The sequence below is a fragment of the Equus asinus genome, chromosome 15, assembly GCF_041296235.1.
Source record: "Equus asinus isolate D_3611 breed Donkey chromosome 15, EquAss-T2T_v2, whole genome shotgun sequence".
NCBI classification, from domain to species: Eukaryota; Metazoa; Chordata; class Mammalia; order Perissodactyla; family Equidae; genus Equus; species Equus asinus.
The window spans coordinates 20,751,688-20,765,235 of NC_091804.1; the positions used below are offsets into that span (position 1 = coordinate 20,751,688).

Here is a 13,548-nt window from a genome sequence, read left to right on the forward strand (position 1 = left end):
AACGTATTTGCAAAAGCATCAGAGAAAAACAATAACTATTTGCAAATGACAAAAGACTTAAAGTGGTATAGTTAAAGACCTGATTACAATGCAACTGACAAGGAAATGTGGTTATTTCTGTGACAAACATTTTAAAATAATAACTAGAATTATGACTGATATTTTACCAGAACATAGCAGATTTTTAGGAATTTCATGTAATTTTTAGAACACATATTAATAACATTCAGCCATGCGATATAAAACAGTTGGTCAAATAGGATCACAGGTTACTGTGAATAACACTTGTTTATCCATTTAAACAAAGTGACAACAAAAGATGTTAAATGCAAACACAGAGAGTTAAACAGTTGGGAAAAAAACCCAAAAAACAAACCTTAGTTCTCTTAATAGAGAGGCCTCAGTATATTCTTTTTTTTTTTTTTTTTGAGGAAGATTGGTACTGAGCTGACATCTGTGCCCATCTTCCTCTATTTTTATATGTAGGATGTCTCCCACAGCATGGCTTGATAAGTGGTGCATATGTCCGTGCCTGGATCCGAACCGGAGAACCCCAGGCTGCTGAAGCAGAGCACCCAAACTTAACCACTATGCCACCAGGCCAGCCCCAAGGCCTCAGCTTTTTTGAACATAGGAAATTATTTTGACAAACATAGAATCCCTGCCTTTTAGGTACACTTTCTCAAAGGTAGAGGGAAACCTTTCATAATTTCTTTATCAAGACCAGACTAAAAGTCCAAAAAAACTATCCTTTTAAAAGAGAGGAAACCAAATGCTAATTTTGCACCAGCTTACTTTTAATATTAAAACACTTATTTAATTAAATTCATTTCAATCTTACCTGACTTGACCATGCACAAAACTCTTTTCTCAGGGTTCTTCTTCCACAAACCTTTTTTTTTCTTTTTTGAGGAAGATTAGCCCCAAGCTAACGTCGGTCACCAATCCTCCTCTTTTCTGCTGAGGAAGACTGGCCCTGAGATAACATCTGTGCCCATCTTCCTCTACTTTATATGTGAGACACCTGCCACTGCATGGCTTGACAAGCGGTGCATAGGTCCACACCTGGGATCTGAACTGGCGAACCCCAGGCCACCGAAGTGGAAGGTGGGAACTTAACCACTGTGCCAAGGGGCCAGCCCCCACAAACCTTTTATGACTTTCTTTTTTACATTCAGAATTTGTCCCATGCCTTCCCTCCTTTCTGGCCTCTCCTTAGGAGAAATTATTTTCCTTCTCTTTCACAAAGAATGTATCTCCATTTCTCACACCTTTGTTAACTGAAAACATACGTCTTACTTTCCTCGTATAGAGATGTTTCCCTTATTAATTTTTAGTACCTTGAATAACATGTATTAATTAGAATTCTTAACCCTTAGAAACCTTAATTTTTAGTGAAAACTAAGAAGTAAACAATTATAAACTGCCTTTTACATTAGCACTCTGTAGATGGGCAGATTTATAAATACTTTCTAGAAACATGTGTTTTCTCATAGAAAATTTCTCAGCACAAAACACATTTATTAATAAACCCAAACATCTTTTAGGGTTTTTCTTTTTTTCTGAAATAAGAAGCCAAAAGTAGGTAAAGCTATGTTTAGTAATGAATGTCTAATGTTTTATCTTATTTGGAAATGATCTAGACACTCGATCAGTTTCCACCATTCAACTTAATTTTGCAAAACTCTATTTCAAGTTGCCAAAAAGGTTTTGAAGTTGTTCTAAGTACATATTCCATAACACATAATTATTGTTAAAACGTTCACCCAAAACCTTTTTATCTTACTTAAATCTGTTTAGTTTGTTTGTTCCCAATAATTATGTTTAGATTGCCTACAAAAACTTCATGAGACATTAGACAAAATCAGCCATCATTGTAAGTTATTATTCTTATAGCTGACATTTTGTAACAAAGATGTCATAAGTTTGTTTGACTGATAAACCCGGGTAGAATAAAGGCTGCATGCCTGCATCGTATCCAGTGCTGATAACTCTGAGGACATACCTATTTCAATCAAACCAACAAACTTCAATAAGCTTCTATTTACCAAAGATTAGTCCATATCTTGTGAACTTGAAAAACATTTGGGTTACTTTCTGTTATACTTCTGAGAACTTTAAAATGCCCAAATCTTACAAGTGTTTGACCTTAAAGCCAATTAAACAGGGCTCTTAAGTTTGGCAATACCACCTGGAGGTAGAAAAATATCTCATGTTTATAGCACACACATAGACACACAGACACACACAGACCGATGCAAAACAAAGATTTTCTAGTCTCCACTTTTTAAAATTTTCTTTAGATTTTTGTGCAAGGGTCCTTCTGTAGTAGTCTGCATCTCCAAAAGCTTCTTTCCCCTTTTCTCTCCTTTAGTCTTAGTAACTGGAGATTGTCTAGATAACAATTCCCAGAGAGGTTATAAGCCTTTTGAGACAAACAGAGGAGGTTAGCTGCTCATCAAGGCCTGACATACCCATCCAATTACATTTTCCCTAATTTGTTTCTTTCCCTTTGTGGGGAAAAGCCTAGAAAAAAAATTCCCATCAGGCTCTGACTATCAGCTTCCAGTTGGGCCAAATTTCTGATCATGTTACGAAATCCTTTCAACTATCTTGTTAGATTTCAGGTGGGGAAAATAGTAAATATTTCTGGTAGTATTAAACAACTCTATTAATTTTTAACTTTAGTTTCCCCTTGGCTGTTTAAGGAAATAACATAGCAGTTTACCAGAAAATCTCTCAGTCTCATTAACTCTGGGAGGGGCCCATATGGGGCCCTTCCTCGAAGGTAGATATGAGGGTGTCCGTATAGGCACTAACTTAACCAACTTTTGTGTAGTCTTTTCTTTGAGGTACCTCTTATATCTTAATTTTTTAATAGCTTTTTGCAACAAATCTTTCAATGAAGCTATTTTGGAATTTTAAAGCCTTGGCTTTTAAGTGCGTTTCTTAAATGATCTTATCCAATTGGAACGTTCCTTCTAATGGTCAGCATAACTCCTCAGGCTGGCAGCGGTTTGAGATTCCTCTTGTCTGTACGCCAATTGAAAACTGTGCTCCATCCTGCCAGCCTGATTTTAAATACGCAGCTTCCAAGCTGGTTATGTAAAAAGACAAGTTTTGGAAGCTCTAAAGAGCCCCAAAGTGGCCACTGTAACTTTAAATCATCTTTTGTATTATGGGTCCACTGGGTCAAGAATTTACAGGACTGGAATTCTTAAACATAAAACCAGCTGGAGTTCCTGAGGGAGGAAATCCTAGGGAAGCAGATAACGAAAATCCCACGGTAGAGAAAAGCGCGACCTTGAATGACAATAGGGTTTTCTTTATATGCACGTTAACAGGGTTAGCTAAGCCCTGGGTCTCTTGGAGCCAAACTGATACCTAAGAGGGATGTGTGTGCCATGGGGTTGAGACCAAGTGGTGTTTTTACAGTGTACTTTGTTGTAGGGAAGTTTTCTTGGGGTTAGTGGGTGACCTAGTGTCAATCTAACCTGTTCTATGACCGACTTATCCCATCCTGGCAGACTTCTTGAGGTGGTGGGTACCCTAAGCGCTCTTAAATGCTCGACCCACGCCCACCAATTTGGCAGCTTTGGTTTCCAAGATGTCCCTTAGCAATAGTGTTTACCTCATGTGCATATTAACCCACAACAAAGTTTGTCTAAGCAGAATTTCTACCTAGGGAAACCCCTCCGAATTGGGAGCGCTCAGTGGAGGCAATCCTCCCGCAGCAAGAGCCATGTGGGTGCAGTAACGAGGGAATCCCCTGCTGGCCCCTCTCCTGCTATGGCAAAAGCTGCCATACTGATCCCAAAGAGAGGCACTGACCTCAACCAAAGGGAGGGAGGTCCGAGCCCGAGAGGTCCCACTATCGGAGGAGCTGGCTGTCCGTGGAAGCGGCTGAACGCAAGGGGGGAGTTGCTGCCCAACCATTTCCAGGGGATGCCAGTCCACGAAAGTGAGATCATTTCAGGTCCCGCTTTCTGGCACCATTATGTTAACCTAAAAATAAAGAGCCAAAAGGAGAGGCGGAGAGGCGTTTATTTCGGGATCAAAGAATTGCAATTTGGGGAGCACAGATTCAGGTAGAAACCCAAATAGTGTCCTGCTAGGGAATAAAAGTCCGGGGCTTTTAAAGGCAAAGAAGGGAGGTTGTATCACAAAGAATTTTAATTGGAGTTGGAGGCAGAAGCTAGTCTTGGCTAAACCCTGACTGACTATTGATTCTACCTTCAGAGAGTCCGCAGTCCTCAGCTTCGTGATCAGGATGTCCGTTCTCCTGCTGACTTCTCAGATAATTGTTTGTAAAACAGTCGCTGTTTTGGCCCATCCCAAAGGTTTGGCCCAGCCCCAGTTTCAAGACAGCAAAGCAATTTCTCTGGAAATGCAGCTCCGACGCCATTTTAAAATGGATTCACTGTTGTCAATTTTGACAGAGCGAAACTTTAAACCAGAGGGAAAAACAAACAGAAGGGGCGATGCCACCATGTCTTCGTGCCACCTCCCCCTGGCATTCCAGCCAAGCTCTCCCAGCTGCTGTGATGTTAACCCTGCACATGCCGAATTTCCTGCTTGGGATTTGAGTAAATTCACAATGAGAAACAAAAGGAGAGGGGGTAGTTTTAAAAATGGCTTTGTATTTTGTGGCTATGGTATCTGGATGTATGGTAAACATTGAGGAAAAGTGTTATAGGCTTGTAATTTCATAAATGCTAGAAAGATCATCCCAATCGGGGAAACTGCAAAAAAAAAACCCACAAAAAAACAGTATTAGTGAGACCCGACTTCCCTCCTTTTTTGCCACTAATGAGCAAATTAGGATTTAAACTCTTTGGATATTACAACAGTAAGTCTCCATTCTGATGATGTTTACTATGATTTTTACCTATTGGAGCCTCTGGGAAAAGGAAACTGACACCAAAGGAGAGGCACTCACCAGCTGAAAATACACTTTGGAGTTTTTAAAGATTTTTAGCAGCTAATGACCTCTTATAAATCATATCACATCTTGTAAAAGCCGACCCTTACAGGCTGATGTTTTTCTTGCCTGCTGTGCATATTTTTTGAGTGTGTCGACTTAGACTCTAAGAATGACAAGACAGAAAGAGCTTAGGAAAGACCTGCTGGTCGTCCCTGGGGCTGGGAAGCCAGCCCTTTGGCCCTCTAGAGTCAGCCCTTTGTGCTGCCAAGGCTTTTTTCGGAGTCATGAATTCCCTGATCCGAATTGCCTGGACCTGACTCAGAGCTGAAACCTGATTCTACCTGCTGGCGGCTGTTTCAGCCTCAGCCTCAGCCCCAGCTGTGCTGAACTAAAGCTGGCACTGGCCCAAAGAAGAGGGCCTCAACTCAGGGGCCCATGTAGATATAGGGTACCCCTTTGGGGGCCTGAACTATGAGAAGGTAAGACGCTGGCTGAACCATCAGGGTCACATACAAATGTCCACAGGGAAGGGCTTTGGCCCTGATGGGACCATCTGAAATGCATCAGACAGACTGATTGCCTTTTAACTTAGGCTACTGCGGAAAGCTGCAAGGTGGGGGAGGGCACCTCCCTGGCTTGTGACCCCTTCGCCCTCTCCGGACAGATTACACTCTTGACCGCCTCTCAAGAGCCGCCTCACGGCCGTTGCTTGTTCCACTCAGATTCCTGGGTCGGCTGCAGCTGGCTGCGCTGCACCAGCGCCTGACTCCTGCCCCGTCTCCTGGTGCACACGCTTGCGAGCACTTTGATTATTAAACACAGCACGCTCCAGAAGAGGCAGCTCGCTGGATAAAAGATCAGGATGAAAGGGATGGGAGGTTCAGGAAACCCATTTTGAAAGCTGTTGAAAACTCAGGATTTCATTCTAACGTCTGAACAGGATGATCTTTCTGGTTCAGTTGTATAAAAACGTTTTTCTGTGAGAATGCTTTTGTTTCTCTCGCGTGCAACCGTTCCAGGTGAAAGGTTTGGATGATGGTAAGAGATTTTTAAAAATGCAACATTATGATTGCTAAATGGGACACACAGAGTTGGAGACAAGAGAGAAAAAACAAAAACCCTGGCACCTAGGGAGGCGCAGGGGAGCACAAATGCTGTTTTTCATGACAGCCCCTCGAAGCTTCCCCTCTTCCTGAAGGAATGCTCCCTGAACTGCCTTTCCAAGCTTCGGGAAAGCTTTCGACTCAAACTGACGGCTGAGCCTCTCTGATCACACTGACAGCCCATGGCTGCCGGTCAGCAGGGGGCCCTGCTCCCCCACTTCGCACGCAGAACACCTCCAGACACATCCACACTCCTGAGCAGACGAGCTGGTGTCACCGACAAGCAAACCGTTTGTCACTGACGGCCTCAGGCAGTCCCTCTGAATCCGAGGGCTGAATGGAATTAATTGGCTGGAGCTGGAAGCCAGTGGTGGGAGTTCCCGTGGTGGGAGACCACACTGGGCTCCCTGTTGACTGGTGCTGCCTGACTAATGCATGTCCTGCTTGGCGTGCCCCAGTGATTGTCAGCTCTTTGTTTCCAGGGGTACGACGCATGCCTCTGGGCTGCGTTCTTTCTGTGTGTTCCTCCTGTCACCGCCTCAGTCCTGGAAAGCCTTCAGGTCAGCTTCGACTTACGGTCCAAGCTGTGCTGTATGTCAGCAATGCCTCGGGCTGGTAACAAAGGCTCACACCAACACATAAGGAGAAAGCCACCTGGTGTGGTGACTGGGCTTTGTTTTAAGTGGCTCCGTCGAGCACCCCTAAGGGGCCTGTCTGAGATCAAGACTGCTGGGCTGTCTCACTCTGCTGCATGGGCTCCTGGACATGACAATTTTGCTGTAAAGATGCCTTGGCCAAGAGCCCAGGGGGTGGACTGTGCAGATGAGCGAACATAGCAGGCCCGAGACCGCCATTTTTAGAAAGACCTGCTCGCAGGTGTAGCCCTTGGCTGTGATTTGGGAACACGGATTTGGGGAGTGTTCTCACCATTACCAAAATGAAGAGTGGCTCACCATGCTGAGCTGCTCATACAAACAACGTGGTTTCTGCTGAACATCCGCTTTCCTTCTGGCAGTCCAGGATTTTGGTGCGTGCTAGGCGGAGGGTACCTAGGTGGTGGACCCCCGACATAATCGTGGACCCCGAGGCTCAGGTGAGCTTCCATGGTGGGCAACATTTCACATGTGTAGTCACAGTTGGTTACTGCAGGAATGAAGTACACCCTGCGTGAGAGTCAGTTAGCAGCCCGAAAGCCTGGGCCTGGTCTCCCCCGGCCTCTGCTCCCCGCACCTTTTCCCTTGGCTGATCTGGCGCTGCCTCCTTCCACGGTAATAAATCATAGCTGTGAGCGCAGCTGTGTGCTGCGTCCTGGGCTGGTCTTGGGGACACCACCACAGTCTGGAAAAAGGACAAGGAGGATTAAAGAGATTTCTAGGAGCGAAGAAGGGAGCACAATCCAAGAGGATGGAGAGAAAGGGAATGAGGGCGAGAATGAGCACAGCAAGAGGACTGAACTCAGTGGCTACTGGGGCTGCCACACCCAACATGAGCTCCAGGGCTCACAACACTGTTGAGAGGACAGTCCTCAGATGACCCCAGACCCAGCACAACCGCCCCGGGGAACAGAATGGCTAAGGCTCTCAACTCTACTGGCAAACCTGAGCAGGAATAACAACCCTTTACAGGATGTGCAGGATTTGAGAGCTTTTGTCCATCTGTCGAACTTTCACAACCACCCTGTGAGGCAGGCTGGATGAGGATTATTCTTGCTGCTAATTCACAGAGCATCGAAAGGGCTCCTGCTCCCAGGGTCAAAACTGTCCCTTCCGTGTGTATTCTTGGACAAAATTTACCATGATCTGCCACGGATGTTGGTTCACTGTGCACATCTGTCTCTTCTCCTAGACTTTGATCTCTCTAAACGGGCATGGTCTAACTTTTTTTCTTGTCTTGTCATTTTTTGGATGGGGGAAGATAATCTTTTCTCATGATAAATTCGTTGTGGGAAAAAAATGAAAATAAAACAAAATAAAGATTGCATGTAACCCCTGTTTCAGTCATCTCTGTATCCCACCCAGATCCCAAGAATAACCTGGCACACAGTAGGTGTTCAAGCGACAATTCATTGATCCGTTGTCAGCAAAAGGTTCTGGTTGTGACAGCCGCGCCTCATGGGGCCGGCAGGAGGATTAAATGAGGCAACGGATATGTTTGCACCTACGTTGATCTGTGGTTTCGCCCCAGAAATAAGATTTGCTTTACGCTTTTTTCTCACTTCATTTCCAAGTAACTTTGTAATAGTTTTAACATTATCAGTAGCTTTTTCTCTGCTCTCTTCCTTTTTACTCTACTTATCAAAATGGGCACAAACTCCTAACACCCAAAAAAGGCACACCATCTCTTTACGGGGCGGTAGAAAGAACGTGAGTACTGGAATCAGACAGACTTGGGTTAGAATCCAGACTCTGCTTTTTACTAGCGGGGCAACTTGGAGCAAAGGACTTAATTTCCATGAGATTTACTCATCTGCAAAATGGGGACAATAATACCTACTTTCTAAAGTAATGAGAATTAAAGACGATGGATGTGGAGCGTCTAGTCCAGGCCTGGAACCTAACAGACACCGTATAAATGACAGTGGAATATCATTGTTGTTGTCATCATTATTATTATTAATAAGTTGAAAGAAGAGAAGGAAGAATCACAAATTTTGGGCTGGACAACTCTAGAGAAACCAGTCCAGCAGGTCACTTGTGAAACCAACCTCAAAAGGTTTTTCCCCCAAGAGACCACATGAATAAAACACTAGAGTCAGCATCTTCCACCGCTGAGGTGCGGCATCGAGCAGAATCAGCAGCCTCATCCAGGTGTGAGGTTTCTTTTCAGCCTCATCTTCGCTGCCTGCCTGTGACTCATTGAACCTGGAGACGAGGGCTGGGGACAGCCTGTTTTGTCATCCCATCTGGTGAATGAGTGTCTGCAGTCAGGACAAAGGAGACTGTGGGGTGGGGAAGGGCAAATGAAAACTTCAATAAAGAGAATGAAGAACGGTCAGAAAGAAGCATTGTGAGAGGTGAAACACGTCAGCTTGAAATCACAAGCCATGATGAGACCTTCTTAACTCAATTATCTCTTGTAAAAGATGCCGGTACTTGGGGTCAAACTATGGTAGATAGAAAACGTGAAAAAAAAGAAAAAGCTGTAACCATAATCAGAAAAGGCACAGGGTCATCGAGCAGCTGAGCAGGGAGGGAGCCCAAGGTCACCGAGTCTAGTGATTTTCCCTGCGGCCACAGGAGTCTTCAGAGATGCTTCAGGGACCCCACAAATCATGAAGTATTTCTGGCCAAGAGGAGGACTTGATGCCTTAGGAAGCTGTTCCAGCTTTTAATCTGTTTTTGTTCCAGTACTACAAATTGAAACATTAGTGATAGACACCAGGGCCTATCTTCTACAGGTAGGAATCTGAAACTCACAGAGGACATTTAACTTGTTCAGAGAAACACAAGGGCAGACCTGGGTCTTCAAGCCGTAAGTCTTGCTTCCTTATCCCATGTAGGAATTTTAGATAGATGCACTGGTGACCCGTTCCAGCTGACATACAATGCCAGATGTGGGCTCTGCTCCCCTGCATCTAAAGGAGGTCTTCGTGAGAGCCCTTCTCTTGTCGTCAGGAGATGAGGCTTCAAGATTTGTGGATCGGAGGTTGTCTGTTTCCTGAAACATGACCTCCCCAGATTGCTCTTGCCTGCTGACAGCAGGACTAACCTCTCATCCCCAGCTTCCTAGCCATGCTGCTCTGGCCCAGTCTCTTTTCAATTTCTGCTCCTCACCTTCCTGCCCCTCTGAGCTTGGCCTGGGCCCATACGCTGTACCCTGAGTAAGAAGTGCTGGACTTCTCAGTTCCCTGTTCCATTGGCTCCCACTGGGCCTGAATGGGCTCTACCTCCATGTAGGCCCTAGGGCAGTTAATCAGTGCCACCCATCAGAAGCTTTAGGTTCTTAAAGCTGGAAGAAAACTTTGAGACCATCTAATTCAATCTCCTAATTTTGCAGATGAGGAAACAGGTGCAAAAAGGCCCTTCGACTCATACAAAGTCATACAGTGAAACCGGGCATCAGATTCAGGCCTGCCAACCCAACACCAAACCCAACACCTAAATCCAACAGGCTTCCAGTAACCACACCATGGTTCTCCCTTTTAATTCAACTCAGTTGAAATCAACACACGCTGATGGAAGGTCTAATGGGTGCATTTGAGGAAAAGGAGAGACGGAGGAAGGACACACGAGAATGGAGCTGAAATCACACATCAATCCTAAAGGAGCTACAATGGAAACAGGATGTGAAGGACTCATTCGTCATGCTTGAGAAGCTTATAATCCTGAAGGAAAGGTAAGACAGGTGTATAAGGCAGGGAACAACGTGAGCGCTCTAAAACAGGTCTGCACGTGTTCCATGAAAGCTAAGGAAGTTTCAGAGGTTTGGAAAAGGCTTCAGGGAGGAGGCAATATTTAAAACAGGTTGAATCATTAGACACTCATTCCAACTCCCTTCTAGCCGGCCCATAGAGGCTAGAAAGCTAAAAGCCTTCCGCGACGCCCTCGCAGTTGGGGGTGGGTAGGTGACCCCTTTCTGGCCAATGAGACTTGAGCAGGTTTCTTTCAGGACAGCTTCTGCCTCTTTCTTCCTGGCTGGAACGTGGGTAATGCTGAGACTCCAGCAGCTATCACCAAGGCAGGTGGCGTAGGGAAGATGGAAAGAGCCTGGTTCCTGGAAGGAACCCAGGGTGGAGCTGTCGTCCCACCCCTCGCCTGCCTGCCCCAGAGCTTCTTGTTGTGCGGCACGATTTTACCCCTACTTGGTTCAGCCAGTGTAGCCGAACTTCTCTTCCATGCAGCTGCCCCCCGACCTGACTGTTTCACAGGCCGTGGAAAAGTCGTAGGATCTCAGCAGGCAGAGGCAGAGGGAAGAAAGTTGCAGGCAAACGCTCCAGGATGGGGGAAGCACAGGGCATGTTCTCGGCAGAGCAGGAGCGAGGATAGAGGGAGATCAGAAGAGAAGTTGGGAAAGGCGGGCTGGCGCGGGTGACGAACCAGGGGGGCGCGCGGTGGGTGCATGGACTTCGTTCAGAAAGCGGAGAGACTTTGTCGAGGACACTGAGCAGCACCGTTCCTGGGGAGTGGACGTCGGTTCCTTGACATTAACACCTGGTGCCTCGGGGAGCGTGCCTTGGGCCCCAGGTGAGCAGGCTGGGCGGCTGTGAGAAGCCTCGAGCGAGAGTGGGTGGCCTGTATCACTCTAATCTGCAGTGTGTGTGTGTTACATTCCTGTTGGCTTAGTATTCACACGGAGCTTCAGGAACCACAGGACCGCAAACTCACTCACAGTCTGGAGGCACCACTCTCGCTGTCCTGCTTTCCTCCCATCAGCAATTGCCAGGCTGGCAAACCACAGCTACAGCCCTCTGGCTTCTAAAGTGCGCCCTGCTTTGACTGCGGCGCATCTCAGGCCACACACATCTTCACCAAGAGTGGTCAAAGATGGAAGCAACCAGAAGACAGATATTTATGTAAATAAACATGATCTGGGATCATCGATAGGAGAGTGCAAGTGGGAAAGATATCTAACCTATGATGTCCCTGAACAAGTTCAAGGACCCCAGGCTGCTCCATGAAATAAATTCTTCCTTGCTTATACTGTGTGTCTGTGTTTCTCTGGCTCAGAAACTTGAGCTTCAGAGGCAGCGTGATGCAGTGGGAAAATACTGCTTCCAGGCTGCCTCCAGCTGGCTGTTTGAACTCAAAATTTTTTTTAAATTACCATTCTGGAGACCTCAAGCTACTCACCTATCCACCTATCCACGGAGAGGTCTGGAGCAGAGAAACCAACTCTGTCCCAGTTCCCTGGGCAGCCAGCAGAGGGCCCCACTGTCTCCACATCCATAAGGTCTCTGTTCTGAATCCTAGTTCCTTGCTTAAGCATCCCATTTTCTCCAAGGTGAGTGCATACAGCAGAAACTCAATAATCTTTACTGAATGGATAAATGAGCTGCCACAGATGTTCTTGGATAAGAGTTTTCGGACAGAAGTACAGACCTCTCCAGGCCTGGGACCACAGAGGGCAATTACTTGGTGACATAATGGCAGCACGCCCAAGCCCCAGGCCAGGCAGCTCTAGGAGAGGATGAGGTTGAGTTGGTGCAGTTTTTCATCAGCGTCATTCCAAAGAACTAGTCCCACTAGATGTTGATAACATTCTGAGAAAAATGTCCTCTGGTTAAAAAAAGTTAAGAAATTTGCTAACTTTATGTCGCATTCCGCCCACCCCCTCCTGGACGTGAACTAGCTTAGTAAGGCTCTGAGAAGTGCTATAGTAAAGAGAGTCTGGTTGGTTTTGTGTGACCTAGAATTTCTCAGATTTATTTGTCCATGGAACTGGTTTTAGGAGAATAACTGTGAGTACGAACACAGCTCGAGAAACACTGGTTTAATAGAAACAGTTTCTAGAGGGATGTTTTCACTGCAAACCCTACTGAGGATGTGAAAAAAACACATCATCAGTTACTGCGTCAACAAATGGACAGGACAAAGAAATGATGACAGGTACTAGAATTCAGACCATTATTGTTATAATCACTATCTCATTCAGTGACCATCTAAGCAACGTCCATGGATTATCCGTTATGTATTAAACACTGGGGATTTAAAGATAAAGAGGCAGGTCCCCTTTCTCCATGAGAACACTCTCTAAAGGGAAGAGAAAGAAGGTACGGAATAATGTGCAAATACCTAGGGAGAAGAGACGTGGGGGAATCAAGGAAACTGGACCTTGAATAATAAAAATAATAATAACATTAATAACAATACCTTTATATAGCACTTAGCATGTACCAAGTACTGTTCTAAGCGCTTTACGTATATTAACCCACTTAAACCTCAGTACAATCTTACCAAGCACCTTTAGTACCTGCATTTTACAAATGAGGTCAGTGAGGCTCAGAGAGGTTAAGGAGCTTGCCCAAGATCACATAGCTAAAAATGTGGCACAGGCAGGATTTAAATCCAGGTGGCCTGGCTTCAGAGGCTGTGCTGAACTGCTTCTCTCGGGATGGGCAGTATATCGGATGAGAAGGACAGAAAGCTTCTGGGCAAAGGCACTAGGGGAGAGCACGTAGTTCTGTGAATGTGAGACACAGAATACATGGGGAGAAGCGGACGGTAAGGGTAGACAGATGGATTCCGCCGGAATCAGAAGCTACGAGAACTCCCACACCTGCGCCAGGAAGTTGGGGCTCTATCCTGTGGACTTGGGTCCCCAGACCTTCCCACTAATGTCCTTTAGGCCAGAAAGGACAACATGAGCTTTTAGAGAAGTCTGGGAGTGCGGCTTGATGAATTCTTTTGACTTCTACTACCATCTGAAAAACTCACGAGAATTCTATATTCTACACCATAATACAATTGTGTTGTTTTCATACAAAAAATTTTAATCACTTACCAGCTCAATTATCATTTTTCTACACAGAACTCCAGGCACATCTGTTTCCATCCCTGGCTTCCAGCCGGAGGCGTAGCTGTA

At 45.6% G+C, this 13,548-nt stretch overlaps 1 protein-coding gene across 2 annotated transcripts in view; it reads right to left on the minus strand.

The window, feature by feature from the left end:
* Window positions 1-473: 473 nt before the first annotated feature.
* The window catches only part of STK35 (serine/threonine kinase 35), a 139,694-nt gene continuing 126,619 nt past the window's right edge, over window positions 474-13,548 (minus strand). The window contains exons 4-5 of one of the 2 annotated variants that reach the window (XR_011494598.1): window positions 13,468-13,543; window positions 474-7,365 (exon numbers count right to left, since the gene is read on the minus strand). The gene's annotated coding sequence lies outside the window, so the exon portion shown is untranslated. The remainder of the gene's footprint in view (window positions 7,366-13,467; window positions 13,544-13,548) is intronic. The other variant, XR_011494599.1, reaches the window with a different exon arrangement.